This window comes from Schistocerca americana, chromosome 3, assembly GCF_021461395.2.
Source record: "Schistocerca americana isolate TAMUIC-IGC-003095 chromosome 3, iqSchAmer2.1, whole genome shotgun sequence".
NCBI classification, from domain to species: domain Eukaryota; kingdom Metazoa; phylum Arthropoda; class Insecta; order Orthoptera; family Acrididae; genus Schistocerca; species Schistocerca americana.
The window spans coordinates 907357791-907376509 of record NC_060121.1 but is presented as its reverse complement, the minus strand read 5'-3'; positions in this window follow the sequence as shown (position 1 = coordinate 907376509).

Below are 18719 nucleotides of genomic sequence, written 5' to 3'. Positions count from 1 at the left end.
AAACGGAATAAATAAAATTACATACAAATAAGATTACAAACATTATGTGTAGTACAGAACTACTGTGTGTTACTAATTAGTTGTTGCAATAGTAGGAGATAATTCTAATATATGACATAATATGCAATGCACATGATTTCATTATGCAATTTTTCAATGACATATACGCAGTTTTTGGAGCCTGTATACTGAATGTTTTTGATGGAATATTAGGTTTAAGTTATTTTAAAAAAGTGAAAGCTTCTTCAAAGTTATTTAGGAAGGGGGTGTTAACTGATTCTGTCTGTTCATTCAAAATGAGATCAGGGAACGGCCCCAAAACACCTCCACTGACGACTACACTGGTGTCAAGCAAGAGCTCATTGGATGTCAGGGTGAAGGTCTGTTGTGTTTTCTGATGAAAGCTTGTTCTGCGCTAGCGCCAGTGAAGGTCATGTGCTGGTTAAAAGTGCAATCAACGTGTCTGCGTGCTAGACACAATGGACCTGCACCTGGAGTTATCGTTTGGGGTTCGACTGCGTATGACAAGAGGAGCCCTCTCGTGGTTATCCCATCCACCCTGCCTACAAATGTGTACGTCGATCTGGTGATTCGACCTGTTGTGCTGCCATATGTGAACAGTATTCTGGGGTACGTTGTAACTCAACATGCTCCACATAGTGTCGATACGTTGCCTTGGGCTGCTCGATCACCAGATCTTCCTCCAGTCGAGCATATATGGGACATCTTCGCACGACAACTCCAGCGTCGTCCAGAAACAGCTGTAACCGACTCTTTGTTGACTGACCAAGCGCAGCAGGCTTGGAACTCAATCGCACAAACTGACATCCTGCATCTGTACAACATAATGCATACACGTTTGCATCCTTGTATTCAACATTATGGCGATTACACCGGTTATAATGTACCAAAATTTCAAGTTTGCAATTGTTTGTATCGCGCTGACATAAATCTGTGACCTAGCAGTGTTAAACACTTAAATATGCTATCTAGTTGACGTAGTCCCGGAATTTCATTACTCAACATTAATTAGTCTTTGGTGTTGCGATTTTTTCCGCCAGAGAATTAAACTGTAATGACTCAAGCCAAAATCGTTCTGCGTTTACGAAAACGCGTTTTCGTATTCCCGCAAAATTTCTCTGCTGCAACAAATAAAAAGTTGTTCAAATGGCTCTGAGCACTATGAGACTTAATATTTGAGGTCACCAGTCCCCTATACCACATAAACCTAACTAACGTAAGGACATCACACACACCCATTCCCGAGGCAGGATTCGAACCTGCGACCGTAGCAGCTGCGCGGTTCCGGACTGAGGCGCCTAGAACAGCTCGGCCACACCAGTCCGCTGCAAGAAATATCTCGGTTGATAACGAAAGGACCACCTTCTGCCAACTTATGAAGCACATCATCTTCGTCCAAGAGGACAGCACTTTCTGCATGAGACGAGGATTGCCGATTGATTCTGCGCTTTCACGAGCTCGAATATGCCCCGTGAACGTATTTAAGACTTAGGAATATCAGCCAGTCAGACACAATAACATGGAATTACCACTGTCTACGGACACCGTGATCTTATATTCACAAATGCTTTATTGAAACTGCCTTGTTCGCAAAAGTTAATCACAAAGTTGTCCGATTGCAGGTGGTAAGCAGCCACCGCCAGAAGGTTTGTTGCAGAGGAACGGGTCACAGCAATGGTCACAAAATTTTGTAATGTTGTGCCCATTACTGTGATCCGTTACTCTACAACAAGCCTACTGGTTCTGGCGGTGGCTGCTTACCACCTGCAATCGGACAAGTTTTTGATTAACTTTTGCAAACGAGGTAGTTTCAGTAAGACATTTGAGACTAAGTGGCCGCACGTAGGTAATTTCGTTGGCACTAACGCCTCCCTCTCCCCCTACCACGACCCTTAGTGTTAATGACTCCATTTGCTAAATACTGCCTGCTACCAGGATTATCCAAACGTATGTTTCGCAGAAGGTGCTTGGAAACAGCTGCCTTCCTGGGGTAATGATTCGCCCTGGAACAACCCTTTCAGGTTTCCTACAAAAGAATTAGAGGAACACCTGCCCTTCAACTCCTGGCTGGAGCCACAGAAATCCACAGACGTGACAACAGCTTCAACAAGAACGAAGAAAGCCTCAAGGTGAACAGATCCTGGATTCCCATGTTGCAGAGAGCCTGTGTTCCACTGGGAGAACAACAGCGGTAAAAAAGGGGTTGTTTTTGTTACAGAAGTTTGTTCGCCCCGTCGCAGTAAAATACGCAATGACTACTACTTGCAGCGACGTTAAAAAGCCATATTCAGATTATTCGTATAGAAAAACAATTTTTACCGTAATAATCCATTTCATCGACTGCAAGAATTTTTTTCTATGGAAATTCTCTGAATATGGCGATTGAATTTCGCTGAATTTTGGAATCATTGTTTATTTTCATACTATATGGGCGAAAAAATTTCTCTAATAACAACAGCAACTGTGTTTAGCTCCTGAGATCGCGTGAGATACATCTGTCAATGTCTGGCAACCATCAGCAGGCAATATTTCAACAAGTGGTCACAAAAGCCTCAACAATTTTTAAAATTTCCTCACTTGCGCGAGAGGTATTTAGGAAACATGCGCAAAATGATTTTACTTTGTTACTGCAGAGTGCACTTACTCGTGAATCGCACAAGTAACTTAGGAAATTAAGTCTTGTAATGTATAGCTACGGAAACGGTACTCTGCCAATGCATTCTGTGTGTCACATTTCTGCATCAGTGCGTAGTGCCAATGATTTCTTCGTGGTGCAAACTGTAATAACTATCTCCGATTTAATCTGCCTTGAAGTTTAAAATAGCACACACCAACCGACAATGTGAGAGATTCACTCTCGAAAAAATCACGTAGGTTGTGGCGGCAAAATCGTTCCTTCCATGAGTGCTATTTTAAGAAGATATGAAACAGAACTTCGGTGAACTTAGAAGTACGACGGTGAACTTAGAAGTTCCACGGAAGTACTGGTAGGACTGTAGCTGTGAGGGAAACTTGTGATCTGTACGTGGATAGCTCTGTCGGGGAGAACATGGCCGACAAAGGAAAGGTTCCGAGTTCGAGTTCTAGTCTGAAACACGATTTTTTCCAACGAGTAATTTCTTAACAACGTACACCTCGCTGTAGAGTGTAATATTGATTACAGTGATTGACATTTCTGCTACTGGTGACTGAAAGTGTTTCAGAAACAGTAAAAACTAAACGGAGGGTTAATACCCGCCTAACAGAACACAAAAGGAACTGTAGATTGGGACAAATTGACAAATCAGCTGTAGCAGAACTCGTTTTCAAAGACGGTGATCACGAAATAAAATTTAGTGAGACAAACGTGATAGCTAGGACTTCACATTATTATACCCGCATGTATAGAGAAGCTATAGAGATCTACAAGCACGAAAATAATTTTAATAAAAAAGAAGAAGGATTAAAACTAGACAAGATATGGCGGTCGACTCTGTACCAACGAAGTGACTATCGATTACCTATAATCGAGAGAGATGGCACTCTCTCAGAGATAGTTTTAAGGTCGAAAGCACGTGATGAGTGGTGGCCCCATCTAAGCGCTCTATATAAGCGGGACCTCCAGTGCCTAGTAGCCAGTCGCCGACTCACCTCAGAAGATGTTGCCCGCAGTAGGCAACGAAACGTCAGGAAGGAGAAGCAGTTTTATATATGGACCACGGCAATTCAGCCCTGAAGTTTTAATTAATGAAGACGCCGGCCGTGAAAGCTTACATGTTATGATTAGACGCCTCTACGGGGAGGATATGTCGATTATGGTACGATGACTGGAGAGCCTACGTAAGAAGAAAGCTCAACAACTTTGTTCACTCACTTTTTTGCTACGTTGCTGTGACACTGGGACAGTTCCGAAGTTTTTGAAGGCGAGTAGAATGTTTCACACAGCGCAAGCGAACCGTATTTATTTACGCATGGAATTGGCGATGATGCGGGAGCGGATCCATCAAAGACGCCGAGGACTCGCGGTAACTGGTAGTCAACTGTTAAATCTTCATTTACGTAATAGCAATACTATGCAGTTGGGTGATTGGAATAAGGTGGATAGATTAACATTTAGATCTATGGAACTTAGGGCAGAAGTGTCTTCTAATAGGCAGAAAAATAAGCTTGAGCATTTACAAAAACCGGAAACATTGACAACGGACAATTCCCATACAGTTATCAACTTGTCCGGGAAAGAACTATCCAAGGACCAAGTCTCTGTTCTCTCTAAAGGGGGAAATTTTGCTATCACTCCACCACAGATTCCCACGGAAGATATTGTTGCCTATATAGAAGCAGGGATTCGTCTGTTATCACCGCATTGTGGCGATGAAATCAGGATGGAAACAGCCAGGATATTACGTAAAGCCAAGCCACCCAGCAGTAATTTATCCATAGGAGAAAGGAAGGCATTACGGGAGATCAATAAGGACAGGAATATTTTTGTACTTACTGCTGATAAGGGTAATGCTACTGTCGTGCTGAAGAGTGAGGATTATCATAGAAAGATCAGTGACCTCTTGGATCTTACCACCTACAAAAACTGAAAATGGATCCTACAGCGAAAGTGTTAAGTGCTACCCAGCGATTAATTAAAAGCTCTTCCATTCCTACAGAAGATAAAAAATACCTTTGCAAAACGGAACTTACACTCCTAGACTGTATGGGTTACGTAAGATACACAAGCCCAATGTCCCATTGAGACCGACAGTAAGTGCCATTGGGGCTCCTACTCAAGAGCTGGCTAGATATCTTGCTTCTTTGTGGCAACCGTATATAGGTAAAACTGATAGTCATATTAAAAATTCCATGCATTTTATCGAAAGACTGAGGGAGATCACAGTTAGTCCAAGTGACATCCTCGTCAGTTTCGACGTAGTATCCCTGTTCATCATGGTTCCTGTTGACGAAGCTCTTTCTTACATAGCTGGCATGTTTCCTACTGATATAATAGCTTTGATCCGACATTGTCTATCCTCGACTTATTTTCAATATAACAACGAGTTTTATGAACAAACTGACGGGGTGGCCATGGTTAGCCCTCTGAGCCCTGCTACTGCTAATCTATTCATGGGCCGGCCGAAGTGGCCGTGCGGTTAAAGGCGCTGCAGTCTGGAACCGCAAGACCGCTACGGTCGCAGGTTCGAATCCTGCCTCGGGCGTGGATGTTTGTGATGTCCTTAGGTTAGTTAGGTTTAACTAGTTCTAAGTTCTAGGGGACTAATGACCTCAGCAGTTGAGTCCCATAGTGCTCAGAGCCATTTGAACCATTTGAACCAACCATCTATTCATGGAATTTTTTCAAAAACAAGTGCTGCAATCGGCCAAAAAAAGCCCTTTGAAGTGGTATCGATACGTGGATGACACCTTTGTGATATGGAATCATGCCGAAGAGGAACTGAGTGATTTTTTGGTGCACGTAAACAGTTTCAATCCAAAGATACAATTCACCATGGAGAAATAGAGTAATGGACAACTAAATTTTTTGGATGTATTGGTTATTAAACGGGCAGATGGGACTTTAGGGCACAAGGTTTATAGGAAAGACGCACACACCGATCGTTACCTACATAAGAATTCGAATCATCATCCTAGGCAGAAGAGAGGAGTCATAAAAACTTTAGTGGACAGGGTTAATAACATCTGTGAGCCAATTTATTTGCAAGAGGAATTAACCCATTTGCGAACGGCTTTCAAAAGAAATGGGTACACTGACAACGAAATAGATCGAGCACTCCATCCTAGAAGAAAAGTGTCCGAAAATACCCGACAGCAACAACCGTCGGCTGGAAAAGTTTTTCTTCCATTTATTCATAACATCGCGGACCGTATTGGGAAAGTTTTGGCCAAATTTCAAGTGGAGACAATCTTTCGACCGACTAAGAAAATTAGTGAAAGTGTAAGATCAGTGAAAGACGCACGACACCCTTAACTACCCCAGGCGTGTATAAAATTCTGTGTAAATGTGCCATGGTTTATATTGGAACAACTAAAAGGAGTGTTAATACCCGCCTAACGGGACATAAAAGGAACTGTAGATTGGGACAAATTGACATATCAGCTGCAGCAGAACACGTTTTCCAAGACGGTGATCACGAAATAAAATTTAGTGAGACAAACGTGATACCTAGGACTTCTGGTATGATTTTTTTTTTTTCTTAGTAATTTAATTGAAAGCTTTGTTGCTTTGGTAAAAATAAAATTGGTTCTTTTTGTCGTGACAGAATAAATTACTATTAATCACACCAGATTTGTCGGAGAACAGCAGCAACATGTGTAATTGATCCAGCTTTAAGAAACTCTATTACCTTTTAGCGGAAAATTCGTGCGGTACTCTCCGACGTTAGAAAAGTCGTAGTGTTCCGTTCGGAGCAGGAGGCGGCTGTCTTTTCTCCTTCGCGATATCGAAAATTACTAAAGAAAATGAACAGAAATTTTTTTTCGGAGGAAGATCGCGCGGAGAAAACAGACGGAAGTTACATGAAAGAAACCTAAGGGACCAACTGATTGGATTGCGATGTCGTCACGACAGCCTCCTGTTCCGACAGAACACACGCTGGATCATAAGCTGCATAAATCTTTTAAACAGGAAGGATTATCATAAGTATAATTAATGAAAATAAGGTTGAGAGATTTTCTTTGAAATTAAATAAACTTCAAGGCTTCAAGTATTATAATATGAAACGGAAACTTACATTAACATGGCCACCCATTGTGGCGTTGGAGCGAATTTTTCACGATATACATTCTCGCTTGTTTGTGGCTACATATATTTCTAATCACTTAAACTCTTAACTTTACAATAAAAATGATTATATCAGATGGAGCACAATACTTTTGCGTCCGACTCGCAACACATTCACAGAAGAGCTAGACAGCGACACGGCTCCCTGCAGAAGTAAAAACTGGCAATTGTTATTTTGAAACATAGGTGCATCGGTTTTTTTTTTTTTTTTTTTTTTTTTTTTTTTTACTCATCGATAGCAGCGTATAACAGTTTATAGCTATCGTGATATTCTGCGCTTTTCAGGAGCGCGGCAAAGATATCTGGTTACAACATTCATTGGTATATGTTAGAAGTTCGCACATACTGACGCAAATACAGAAAAAAAAAACTTTTACATGTTAAAAATCGCAGTGATAAAGGCTGTAATGTCACAATGCCTCCCATGTGAGGCATGATGATTCCGGAAGGATCATCAGGACTCACATGTAGTTTCAAGACATTACTGTGTTTTATCATCTGTTTACTTTCGTTCTAACATAAAATTGGAATGAGTTTGTCATCTAGTTATTTTATGCTTCCAGTACAGTTATGAAAACAAATAGTCTTTCAGTGTCTTTTGTGCACTTTGGCACTTCTCTCAGTTCATTGTAAGGTGTCCTTGCACTGTCATCTTAATTGCTGTTACGGTGAAACAAAATATGAAAAAAAAAACAATCTTAAGTCTAACACACACAAAGATAAATGAATAATACTCTATATAGAAAACAAAACATGTCAGTAGACAAACATACACAGATACATTGAAATAATTACTTAAACAGTCCTCTAAAATTGTCTGTGACCTGTTTGGTCTCGTAATGTTTTTTTATCCGTTTCATTAGATTCTTTTAGAATGTCGTTGTTAATCAGGACGTTTCACTTGACACTACACTGTACACTTTTATTTGTCACGCGCTCACTTAACCGGAGTCTGCAACGTCTATTCTCGTTCGGTGAGCGGCGTCGTCCGAGAGGTCACGACCCTGGGTAGCGTCCTTTTTTTTTTGTGTTCGCTCGTGTTGCCTCTCTAGTGTCTCGCATCAAGCGTCATGTCGTTTACATGCAAATAAACAGAAAGAAACCTGTGTTAGGTTCGTGCTATAATGTAGACTTACAGGTAAAGGTTTTATAGGATTCTGGACAGGATTGATAACCTTCCCCTCCAGTTAACGTTTCAGTGCTCAGTAATGCCTTGTCTTTATTTAACTATCTATCGCAAAATATCCGACGTGACTGATTAAATGGAAATTAATTTGAAGCTAAGACTTCTCGTTTTACAGAATAAATAAAGTTCATAATTAAGTTTCACTGTGATAGCTTTAGCAATGTCTCTTGCGTAGTTGTGAGACGGAAAACATTCTAAGGTCAATGACACGCCTCCACAGCGCGCGCGTCGGTTGTGTTTCAAATGTTAATTGTTGAGTCCAATTGCAAGCAGCTCCGCGCTGTTGCCGGTTACTAGTCCAGTGCAACACGCGCTCGTGTATGCTCGTATGAAGTTTAACGTGTGTCACTCGCGCTCTGCTAAAATGAGAACACGCGGAAACACACGTCTAGTGTCCTTTCTCCATCGTCGATCGGCGTATCGAAAACTTGGGTAGAAAATACCACCGTCTGTTTCGAGGATTTCACACGACAGTCCCTGCGACCCGCCATGCTGCTTACACACAGGTAAGTGAGGCCAACGTTTTACATATAGTTTGCAAAATGTTTTGCTGTGATCGCTGTCACTACCTGCACTTGCGTGTACACATGTCACTGCACACGTATTTTGTACACTTTATCACTCGCATTTTGTTTAGAACGTCTTAGAGTGTCTGCAAATTCACATCTCCCATCTCACATTGTGATTTCACAGTTCAAGTTACTCACAGGTAAATACATTGCAAGATTAAACAATGTCCATAAATGACATACATAGATACATACATTTCTTAAGTTTGCTTACAGTCACAAATTCTGTTAACCTTTTCAGTCACGCCACGCCGGATTAGCGTATTGAATACCACTACTTGTGCATCAAGGCACGATTATTTCGGTTATTCTCTCTCCCTTTTACAAAGGTAAAATTGTTCTTAAAACAAATCTTTTAAGCAGCTTGTTATTTCGTTTCTCTTCAAAATTTAGTGTCACTGTTTATGTAGAGCACAGATTGAACAAATTCTATCTCTACTGGTCGAGCATACTCATGCATTTCTCTCCGCAAGATTCATGCTTCATAAAGTTACTGGCTGCAAGTGCTACTCGCGGGATGTATTATAATCTCTCAACATTGCTACTCGCGATACGCGATTAGAACAAAATTTTCGCTAACGGATCTCTCCCACAAATTTCGTTTCCACTTCAACCGTCTAAAGAGCACTCAGATGAGCCTGTCAAATTCTAATCCTCAATTTTTTTTTAATGGGATAGGATGGGGAAGTGGAAGAGGAGAGGATCAAATATGAACATAAATACACTATATACATATACAAATTCTAGCACAACTACACTAGGATAATTTTGTGACCTAAGATGCATGACATGCGTCACGTGTGCCTTCAAGTGGCTATTCTTTAATCTAATATCAGATCTTAGTTTTATTATTATAATGTGAGTCATATCTGGTGACAGCTTTCTAGTTTCTCACGCTTCCTTCTGGGCGATTGTCGGGCTTGGCTGTGAAATAGCTAATTACTTTAGTGCACCTTACATGTTTAAAGAAGAAACGTTTACCATCAGGAATACTTCAGGCTTGTCAGTACGACGTATATGTTTCCATGTAGTGGCACTCTCGACTACATGACCTAACAGCTGTTGTAAAACAGAATAAAGGAAATGCTTTGTTGCTTAGCTATTAAATCTTTATGAGGCTTACTGTTCGTAGATGATATTTTGAATCTGAGATTGAATCTCCTGAAAACTATCAAATACTACGTGATACTCTATCTGTTATTTACTGCTTTTGACAGTTCAAACACTTGGCTACACAAATCTGTTTAATTCTAAAGATCGCGCTAACAAAAGGTATAGTTCATGGCGGTGTTACAATAACGCACAGTTTACACGCAATAGGCTGTACTCTGTACACTTAAAGACTAACATTCCATCTTGAGGGCTGAAAAAGAAATTGCTTAACCTAATATTTCATATATATATATATATATTCATTGGAGTTGGAAGGTGGCAATCTGCTACTTCCTTCCGTATCTCCTTTCACCAATAACGGCATTCCTCAATGCCAACAGCCAACTTGGACTGCTTACACCTATGACTAACTTAAAACTAACTGAGAATCTATCCTCTCAAATGGAATGTGCTTTCTTTTTCGTACGCCATAATAAATCAGATCTTCAATTACCTCCATAGTTTTTCGCCAAAGTGTGAGTACTCGTATTGGTGTGTTTGAATACCGAAGTGTTTCGCAGGTTAAACCTTAGGCTAATGTTCCTTTGCTCGTTACTTTGCCTCGTTATACTTCTTGAGATCCTGGTGGTGATACAATCCTTTAATTCTGCCAGATGCTGGATCCGCCATTAGATAACATCCTGTATGTGGTTTTCTAATTACTACAAATGGTCCGTCGTACAATAGCCTCCATTTCCGATTTCTTTTCAACAACTTCGATGGCTTAAAATGTGTCCGTAAAAGCACCTTTTCATTAATATCATATGTAAGGGCCTTAGATACTTTCTTGTCATAAGACTTCTTGCGTAGATTCGCCTGTACAGCTAAGGATACCAATGCTTGCCTAAGTTTTGCATCTAAATCTAATTCTGGTTCTACAATTTTAGGTATGGGATCTAACCATTCATTTCTTTCCCGATGACTCGTCATTAGTTCCGCAGGTGTAAATCCAGTTGAGAAGTGTGGAAGATTGTTGACAATCTGCTCGAATAAAGATACAAAGTCAATCCAACGGGTTTGTCTATTAGGTATGTAGGTTCGAATGAATCTATTGAACTCTTTGAAGATACGTTCGGTGGGATTAGATTGCGGTCTGAAACGAGATATAAGTATTTGTTTGATGCCATGTCTGGCAAGAAAATTGCGCCATTGTCTGCCAGTGAAATTCGATGCATTCTCTGATAGAATGGCCTCCGGCTTGCCAAATCGAGGAAAATAGTCTTGTTCGATTCGACGGATGATCGGAAGTGCACTGGATGATTTCACTGCATAAAGTCTCACATGTTTTGTGAAAAGATCCAACAATGCGACTAGGTATTTCACCCCTCCCCTCCCTTGCGGCATGGGGCCGGCGAGATCAAGGGCCAGAACTTGATTTGGTCTCTCAGTAATAATTGGATTCAGAGGAATTAGGTTCGAATGGTTGAAGGGTTTTGCCTTCTGGCAGATAAGACATGTACTTAACAACTTATGGATTCGATGGTGCAAGTTTGGTACATAGCAATAGGCAGAAATCTTTCGTTTGCATTTTTCAGGTCCATAATGACCCCAGGAAAGATGTGTGTACCAGATAAGGTGTTCAACGTATGCGTGTGGTATACACACACACCATCTACCAGAGAGGAGAGAAGTTCGATGGAATAAAACATCGTTGTGTAGTTTATAAAATTTGGACAAGTGGTGATCGGGTTTTGTTAGAAGAAGTTGTTTGATCTTACGCCATTTGGGATCTGTTTCTTGGAGTATGCGCATCTGCTTGCAGAGCTGAAGGAAATACTTTCTATGTAGTGGTTCTTTCATTAGAAGAATTCGGTAGTTAGACATAGACTCCATCGTGTAAGACGAGGATGAAGAAGTTTACACGAGAGCAAGAAACTAAGAGCTTGGTGATCAGAAAAGACCTTAATTTTCCGACCATGGATGTAGTAATTGAACCTTTTAAAGGACCATACAACGGCCAGAGCCTCCAACTCTGTCACCGAGTATGACCTCTCACATTCTGTGAGAACCCTACTTGCAAAGCTGATAACTCTTATCTCTTCTTTTCCATCAATTACTTCTATTTGAAACAAACAAGAACCAAGCCCCTGAAATGAAGCATCTGACGAAATACAGAATTCTTTATCCATGTCTGGATGGAACAAAATATTGCTGTTAAGAAGTGCTTGTTTAATGCGATCAAAATCTGTCTGACACTCTGGCGTCCAATGCCAGTGAGTGTTTTCCTTTAGAAGATCATGCAATGCTTGACTGTTCATCGACTGGTCCGAAATAAACTTTCTGAAAAAGGAAGTCATTCCGAGGAAGCCTTTCAACTGGCGTTTAGAAGAGGGCACAGGAAAGTTTTTAATAGCTGCTAGTTTGTCTGGATCTGGGGTAATTCCCTGTGATGATACAAGATGTCCTAAAAATTTAATCTCGCTTTTACCAAATTTAGACTTATGTAGATTAGCTGTGACTCCATAGTCAACAAACCTCTGGAAAACTTTGCTTATTATGTCTAAATGTTCTTCCCAAGATTTCGTAGCAATCAGTAAGTCATCAACATACACTGTTACTCGATCCAACAGTTCAGGTCCTAATACATGATCAAGTGCAGCTATGAATACGCCTGAACTCACATTCAAACCAAATGGAACTACTTTGAATTGGTATGATCTACCTGCAAATATAAACGCTGTATATTTTCGAGACTGTGATGTCATCTTGACCTGCCAGTAGCTCGATCTCAAGTCTACGGATGTGAGGAATTTTACTCCATGAAACCTTTGTAATTGTTCATCCATAGCCTCAGGTCGAGTTCTTACTGGAATAATTATTTTATTTATGTTTCTTGCATCCAAAACTATACGTACACTACCATCCTGCTTCAAAACTGGCAATAACGGACTACTGTAAGGTGAGTCTGACGGTTCAATGATCTCCCACTTAAGCAATTTACGTATTTCATTTTTCACAGCCTCGCGCCTTGCATACGGGACAGAGTACGTTGTCTTGCAAAAAGTAGAATGGGGAGCGACCTTCATGTCATATTCGTAGTCACGTATTACTCCAGGTTTCGAAGAAAAGACATGAAGATACCTCATAAGTAAGTGCAGTAAATCTTGCCTTTGTATGTAATCAAGTTCACTTGATTCGCTTACTTTATTCAAAATCTCTTCTCTAGTCGGAAGTCCGTCATCAGTATCAAAATCCGTCCAACTGTTACCCTGTCTTGTCATGTGTGCTTGGTTCAAAAACATTCGCTGTACCAGTCTCCGTACCTTAACTTTGTGCTCAGTGTTGACTCTTTTGACCTTGCCGCGCAACAATTGCAGCGTTACCTCCTGTTCACCTACTCGGATTGTACAGATACCCTTTTCTATATCAATCACTGCCTTATTCTTCCTCAGGAACTCCATTCCTAATAAGCATGACACTGACAAATTCTTAACTACTAGAAATACACACATGAAAGAAGTAGAATTAATCCTTATCGGTACCTGAGCTTGCAAATTGACTCGCTGTGATAAAGATCCTACCGCTCCTGTTACTGAACAACCTTGTACTGGTAACGTTAAAATTTTCATCCCTGCAGAAACTTTCTTAAACATACATAGTGATAAAGCATTTACATTTGCACCAGTATCAATAATAGCATCTATTGGTGTATTGGCTATGTAAATTTTAGTCATTGCTTGTACTTCGTCTTCCCATACGTCATTCAAGTCTGTCTCAATATTTTCCTGCAACAAATCGTCTCTCAAGTCAGTGTCGCGATCATAACGTATTACGTTAAGTCGTTCAAGGTCGAGTTTGCCCCCATTATGTCCCGCAGCATCCCCAAGGAGGCGAAAAGGTGCTGCCTTTAGTTTTCCGCTTTCTTGTGATGCGACTGATTTGATTCTTCTGTCACATCACTTGACCATTCTCGCTGATTTTTTACCCATTGTGTGTGTTGATTTGTATCAAACCCTTGTTGGTACTGCACTTGGTTGCCAGGCTGAAAAATCGGTACATTACTTGCCTGCGTAAAATATACCGGTGGATTGTATTGTTTTCTTGGTTTATTGTTATTGTATCTAAAGTCCTGTTGTGGTGGCGTGTACTGTTGTTGTTACATGAATGGTTGTTGCTGAGGCGTGTATTGCTTTTGTTGCTGGTGTTGTGGCTGCCCATAGGGTTGTGGTGGAGGTGGCTGACCTCCGCAATTTTGATTGTTGCAACGTTTACCCTTGTATTTGTTCCCATTCTGGTAGAAGTTACTACCGTTATTGTTTGATTGGTATGGGGCATTCCCGTAATACTGTTGTTGCGTGTTGTATATTGGATTGTACCGTTGGTTGCCGTAACGCTTGTTTTTGTGTTTACCATTCCGGTAACCATTGTTTCGGCCTCTATTGCGGTTATTGTACCGTTTGTTTCCGTATTTGTTTCGTGTGAACCATTTCCATTACTACCGTTTCCATTCGAATACGTGCCTGCGTTGTTGTTCTTACGGTTAGCATTCGCACGCGCGTCTTCGTGTATAAGGTCGAGCGTATCAAGGACGGATAAAAATGCGTCCTGATCTTCCTCTGACACGTTCACTAATTTTTCGCGTATGGAAATGGGTAGTTTTGACTTAAGGATCATAATAACATCTTTTGTTGTTATGGGAGTGTCCCAATATTGTATCTTTCTCAAGTACTTCTCAAAGTACCGGCGAAGTCCGCCACTGTTCGAATGGAAAGGTTCGGCGTTATAGACCTCTTTGCGTAGGCGTTGCTGAACACCTGCGCTCCAAAATTTGCTTAAAAAGTTTTTCTCAAACTCGCTAAATGTTTTGCACTTATCAACCATCTCGGTTCCCCATATAGCACTTTCTCCTTGTATGTATCCGGTAATGAATTGTATTCTCTGTTTGTCATTCCAGGCAGCTGGAAAGACTCCTGAAAAGTTCTTTAGGAAAACGACTGGATGAATATTTCGCTTTTCCGGTTGGAATGGTTGAAAAACTCTGTGTTTCAATACACTCTCCTCTTTCATGAGGGTTGTGAGTGTCAATTGTTCAGTGTTGTTGTTGTGTGAATCGTTAAATTCATTTTTCAGTCGCGGAATGTACTGTGGTGTGTTGTGTTGTTGTGTTGTCTGGTATTGATGTTCATCTGGCTCAGAAGGTAGTGAGTGTTTCCCGTCACTCTGGTTATCATACTGTAGTGTTTGAATTTGCTGTTTCAGGTCGGATATCTCATCTGTTACTTGCTTCCGCCATTCCGGCAAATCCCGGGTAAACACTCGTCTAATTTGGCCTAGTTCAGTACAAACAGTGTCTCCTGAACTGCCGGGTGCAGATAATATGTCTAAGGTTGCGGATTTAACAACATCTTTCAAGTCACGTGTAACCTTCTCCTCAACTAGCTTCTCTTGTACATCAATCCATTCTTTGTAATGTTCGGTAAGTGCTTTAGTGTGCGAAGCAACACTACTGTTAACTCTTTCGTCAATAGTTCGGTCCGAAATGTCATTCGCCATTGCACTTACTTTTGATTCTACAGTGGCTACCGCTGTCGCTAACTCGTCTACCTGTCGTGCAACTGTTTTATACGCAAGTTTTACCGAATCGGTTTCTTTGCGACACGCTTCGATTTGAGTTGTGAGATTCTGACCGATGTTCTCAATTTTGTTATTCAGAGTGCTTATCTGGGTTGTCAAAGTGGTTACTTGCTCGGTGACGTCACCCTTAACCGAATCTATCTGTGCCGTGACGTCACCCTTAACCGAATCTATCTGTGCCGTGACGTCACCCTTAACCGAATCTATCTGTGCCGTGACGTCACCCTTAACCGACTCTATCTGTGCCGCGACGTCACCCTTAACCGACTCTATCTGTGCCCTGACGTCACCCTTAACCGAATCTATCTGTGCCGTGACGTCACCCTTAACCGACTCTATCTGTGTTGTCATATCCGTTTTCAGCTCTGATAAAAACTTGTCTCTGTCTTTCTCACGTTGTTCGCGATCACGTTCGCGCTGTTCCCTCTCCTGTCTGTCTAATATCAATTCCTGTAACATTTTGACAATGTCAACTGATACCGTTATCGGGGAGGTGGGTGTTTCCTGCTGAGTGTCGTCCACGTTAGCTACCTCTTGTCTGTCGTCTGTCCTGGCCGTCGTTCCGCGTGAGCGGAGTCGGTAATGTTTGTTAACAGTCCCGTCGCTTTCGTCTGCAGAGTTCGCGCTCGATTGTTCGTCCGCCATAATGAAATTCAACTATTGCCAACTTAAAATGGGTACTGCCAACTGAAATTCTGATTGTCAATTATTCTTGCCGCGCAAGTTAAAGTCGCGGCGCGTTCGTCAAATGTCTAATGTTACGTGGGTAATAACTGACACACGTCTGTAGCAAAAAGACAAGATGGAGTCAACGCCGTTGAAACAATTGATTGCCAACGCTGTTACACAGAAAAGACTGAAATGGCATCCATCTTGAACTTACACGAGAATACTAACTACAGTATAAAACAAATAGGCCAAGCAAAAGGTTACAGAAAATGTTCAAATATTTACGTAGAAAAAAAAATGGTTTTTTACGTTAAGCTACAGAAAGGATAGAGTGAGGTCGAATTTGAAGGTCAATGAGCTACTCTTTAGACAGAACTATGGCAAACGAAAATTTGGTACTCACTCGGCGTTGTCTTCAAAACTGCAAATCTGCGTCTTATTAAATCCCAAGATATTTGTGTAAATACCGCGTCCTTCAAGATTGCGTATATTTATTGCTCATCCGTAATTTTATGCAGCAGTGGGTTCCAAAGAGCGATACATGAAATAAGACAATCATATATTAGTACCGTGACACATTCAATATTTTAGTCAAGTCCCTGTTCGGGCGCCAGATCTGGTATGATTTTTTTTTTTTTTTTCTTAGTAATTTAATTGAAAGCTTTGTTGCTTTGGTAAAAATAAAATTGGTTCTTTTTGTCGTGACAGAATAAATTACTATTAATCACACCAGATTTGTCGGAGAACAGCAGCAACATGTGTAATTGATCCAGCTTTAAGAAACTCTATTACCTTTTAGCGGAAAATTCGTGCGGTACTCTCCGACGTTAGAAAAGTCGTAGTGTTCCGTTCGGAGCAGGAGGCGGCTGTCTTTTCTCCTTCGCGATATCGAAAATTACTAAAGAAAATGAACAGACATTTTTTTTCGGAGGAAGATCGCGCGGAGAAAACAGACGGAAGTTACATGAAAGAAACCTAAGGGACCAACTGATTGGATTGCGATGTCGTCACGACAGCCTCCTGTTCCGACAGAACACACGCTGGATCATAAGCTGCATAAATCTTTTAAACAGGAAGGATTATCATAAGTATAATTAATGAAAATAAGGTTGAGAGATTTTCTTTGAAATTAAATAAACTTCAAGGCTTCAAGTATTATAATATGAAACGGAAACTTACATTAACATGGCCACCCATTGTGGCGGTGGAGCGAATTTTTCACGATATACATTCTCGCTTGTTTGTGGCTACATATATTTCTAATCACTTAAACTCTTAACTTTACAATAAAAATGATTATATCAGATGGAGCACAATACTTTTGCGTCCGACTCGCAACACATTCACAGAAGAGCTAGACAGCGACGCGGCTCCCTGCAGAAGTAAAAACTGGCAATTGTTATTTTGAAACATAGGTGCATCGGTTTTTTTTTTTTTTTTTTTTACTGATCGATAGCAGCGTATAACAGTTTATAGCTATCGTGATATTCTGCGCTTTTCAGGAGCGCGGCAAAGATATCTGGTTACAACATTCATTGGCATATGTTAGAAGTTCGCACATACTGACGCAAATACAGAAAAAAAAAACTTTTACATGTTAAAAATCGCAGTGATAAAGGCTGTAATGTCACAGACTTCACATTATTGTACCCGCGTGTATAGAGAAGCTATAGAGAAGCACGAAAATAATTTTAATAAAAAAGAAGAAGGATTAAAACTAGACAAGATATGGCGGTCGACTCTGTACCAACGAAGTGACTATCGATTACCTATAATCGAGAGAGATGGCACTAGACAGAGATAGTTTCAAAGTCGAAAGCACGTGATGAGTGGTGGCGCCATCTAAGCGCTCTATATAAGCGGGACCTCCAGAGCCCAGCAGTCAGTCGCCGGGTCACCTCAGATGATGTTGCCCGCACTAGGCAACGAAACATCAGGAAGGAGAAGCAGTTTTATATATGGACCACGGCAATTCAGCCCGGAATTTTTAATTAATAAAGACGCCGGCCGTGAAAGCTCGCATGTTATGAGCAACAAGAAGTGTTTTATTTGCTCTCTTAAAGAAAAGGAAAGTAAACCGAAAGTCTGTGGTTTATTAAATCAATCTCCAGGCGTTGTTGCCTTTGCGTATAAATTTAAATGATAACCTTACAAAGTAGGAGCAATAAATTATAATAATAAAGGATTTACGACCACAAGGACGCTGAAAAGGAATACAAATGAAATACAACACTGATGTACAGAACCTTAGCCATTTATCTTAAAATCTATTCACATTAATCTCTACCAGAAGTTATTCACTCTGAATCCACAAGCTGGACTTTACCAGTTAGTATCCAGTGTGTTCCACTTTAGTCAACGTCGAATAGTGCTTCAGAGAGGTGGGCCAAACATCATGGTTCAAATGGCTCTGAGAACTATGGGACTTAACATCAGTCCCCTAGAACTTAGAACTACTTAAACCTAACTAACCTAAGGACATCACAAACATCCATGCCCGAGGCAGGATTCGAACCTGCGACCGTAGCAGTCGCGCGGTTCCGGACTGAGCGCCTAGAACCGCTAGCCAAACATTATGACCAGTATTTTAACAGCGCGTTAATCCATTTTTAGAACACAATACAGCAGCAGCTGTACGTAACATGGATTCGACAAGTCGTTGGTGGGTTTCTGTAAGCAGTGACAAGCAATTCCTGTCAAGAAATTCCAGCAAGTTATGGTCTGGTGTTCTGTGGGTGCGACCTACCGACCAGTAGCGTCCGAGTTGTGTTCCATGGGATCA